Below are 2,880 nucleotides of genomic sequence, written 5' to 3'. Positions count from 1 at the left end.
TACATCCTCTCATTTCAACGGTTTCTAAGATTTTGGCGCTCATATCAGTAAAATCTATGGCTTAGTCAGTATTTCTGACTGAAAAATGTGGATATTGTCGTACCTGTGGCTTCATTGTAGTAAACGTTGATCCTCTCCAACTGAAGGTCGGAGTCACCGTGGTAGGTGCCGGTGGGGTCAATGCCGTGCTCGTCTGAGATCACCTCCCAGAACTAGTGGAGAATTTAAAATAGAGTCAAAACTAGAAATAAAATAACGAACACTTGAATAGCTACTTAATGTCACGGTGAATAAGGTGAATTCTTAAGAGGGTCAGTGTTCTAGGACACATGAAGTTTGTATTTCGAGTCAAGGAGTCAAAATTTAACAGGGGCGGGAAATTTAATCCGGTGAAAAATTTTGGCGGGGTACACTGCAGGGAATTCCAGGTTTAGTAAGTAAAAAAAGGCTGATATCCCGGTAGATTTAATTCTGGTGAAGTATAGATCCATGTGGGACTGATTCATGCACACTTCCTCCATGTCATCTTAGTACGTGCTCAGAAAATCGGAACGAAAGCGTACGTGACCCCGGCACAGTGGCCCACAAAATGGTGGCCGGCTACCGGCATGATCCTCGAATAAAACCCTCCAAAAAGACTCAAAATTTTCAGCTTACCTTGGCACCGATCTGGTTGCCGCACTGACCAGCCTGCGGATGAACGATTTCACGCATGTTGAATGTTTGGTTGTTGTCGGATGGCTGCTAGAAAAATACGATTTTTACAGGATACTTAGACGTGCTTGTACGTCGCTTCAAGTTCCGTTAGACTGATTCAAATGTGGAGTGGTAACGGCTTTATCCCCTGACGTCAACACTTCGTTGCTAAGTCCGTTGCCAGTGTAAATAACAAATCACCATGGTAGCACACCCATATAAGGCAGCGGCTCGTCTAGTTAACATAATTTATGCATACTTTTCCTTATATGGCAGCTATTCAAATCGATTCGAATTGTTGGCGGTTGCCAAGATGAGTAAACAATTAGCCCGAATTTGCTGCCTGTTGCCAGGTTCACTTTGCTCTCACCTTTTTTGTTTACTCGATTTGTTTGTTTCTATTTTGCGTTATCGTATGATGTTTATGTTTCTACCGGGAGATATTGTCCGTTTTGAGCTGGATTTGTGAGGTTTGTGTGTGTTGGTTGAAGTTTTACAGTAAAGTTTATGAAATCAACATGCCCTGACTGAAGAAATTGGAACATCGAAGGCCAATATTTCAGAGAAATCTGTCCAAAATTTACAACTAGGTAGTTTAAAAATTCGAAACATCACAATCATAATAACATTTTCTGCTAATTTGGTGAAATAACTTGGTGAAACGAATGAAATATATCAGATCTTCCCCGTGTATTTGGGCAAGGAGGCTTGGTTGGGTTACCAAGGATGGCAAAGTAAAAATTATGATAGATATGTATTCATACCTGAAATTCAGGCACTGTAAGATCCTCAAAATGTCAATTATGACTGTGCAGACGTGCCCTCATCACAGCTCCTGAAATATTCATGAGTCAGATTGCCAATCATCGATATGAAAAACGTGTGTGACAAACACTGCATTGTTCGGCAATGAGCTCATAATTGTCCTTGGGGAGGGGGGTCACTCCCTAGGGATTTGTCGCACGGTATTGAACACGATCGTTCAAAACGTTGAGAGTCTGTATTAAAATGATAAATGGTTGTGCTAAAGTTTTGACTATCAAGTTTTATAGTTCCGAAATTTTCGTAGCCTAGTTGCCCCCCTCCCCCACTTTCGCAACCAAGCTCTGTTTGTTTTGATTGGTTACTTAGGATGGTGACGCCGCAATCACGTGATCAATGTATGATTTACATGTAGTGTCACTTGGCCCAAAAAGTTTGTGTAGGAAGTCACTGACTGCTTTATGTTGTGAATTTTAAGATTTTATATAAGATATTGCATGTTATGTTAAATTTACAATCAACATCAGTTTTGACAATACGATACGTGTATGTCTGCCGAACAAGTCATGAACATATTAGCCATAAGGCATAACCATGGAGCTAGAAACTTTTAATTCCATGCCATAACTAACAAAAGAATAACTAGTACTGGTATGTACTAAAAATTTTAACCTACTATTATAATTTTATAATTCATTTCCCTCTAGACTACATTACAGATGCTATCTTCAAAATATCCAAAGGTTCAATACCAGGAATTCCCCCAGCACTTCTCCACAAGTACACTGAACAGTGTATACCATGACCATATGACCCTAACAGTAACACTAGGGGTAATACTAATACAATATGATAGCATGCAAGTGGGATGAATGACAAGAGGCCTGGACTTGAACTCAACTTGATCCTGAGGCAAGGTTGCTAAATACGGACCATGTGCACACAATGTGGATTATAGGCTTATTTGTACAGAACAATCATGATATCATTCTTTTAGCTGTTCACTGCTGAATCAGCTGCAGGAGTTTTCTGCTCAACAACAATGTGAAATTCTGGACAAACATGTAGTGACCTCATCACTTCCCCAAATGGTGATGACTCATGTGATAACTCTCCAAGCAGAGGTTTAGGATTTGGCTTATTTTTTACATGTTTTTAGGCATTTTTATTGGGCAATTTCTTTTTTGTACAGGTATCTTTTTGTACACCAGCCAAACAGGTGCAAATGCTAACTGCCTGTCAAAGTACTCTCCAAGCAGAGGTTGGTGGGGAAAATTGTGACATTCTTTATCATGCACCCGGTTTTGTGTCCGCCCTCCCCACCAAAAACCGGGCGCATGATAAAGAATGTCACAATTTTCCCCACCAACCTCTGCTTGGAGAGTATGTCAAAGTAGAATATGTCTTGTAGCCACCAAAAGA

General features: G+C 40.3%; 1 pseudogene across 1 annotated transcript in view; it reads right to left on the bottom strand.

Moving 5' to 3' along the window:
• The window catches only part of LOC109467392, a 9,193-nt pseudogene extending 8,347 nt beyond the window's left edge, over positions 1 to 846 (bottom strand). The window contains exons 1-2 of the transcript XR_002140078.1: positions 658 to 846; positions 104 to 212 (exon numbers count right to left, since the gene is read on the bottom strand). The product of XR_002140078.1 is annotated as a tubulin beta chain-like (transcript). The remainder of the gene's footprint in view (positions 1 to 103; positions 213 to 657) is intronic.
• Positions 847 to 2,880: the final 2,034 nt, after the last annotated feature.

The sequence above is a fragment of the Branchiostoma belcheri genome, unplaced genomic scaffold (assembly GCF_001625305.1).
Source record: "Branchiostoma belcheri isolate BF01 breed outbred unplaced genomic scaffold, Haploidv18h27 scaffold18, whole genome shotgun sequence".
In the NCBI taxonomy this organism is placed as follows: Eukaryota; Metazoa; Chordata; class Leptocardii; order Amphioxiformes; family Branchiostomatidae; genus Branchiostoma; species Branchiostoma belcheri.
This window is presented reverse-complemented; position numbering and strand designations above follow the sequence as displayed.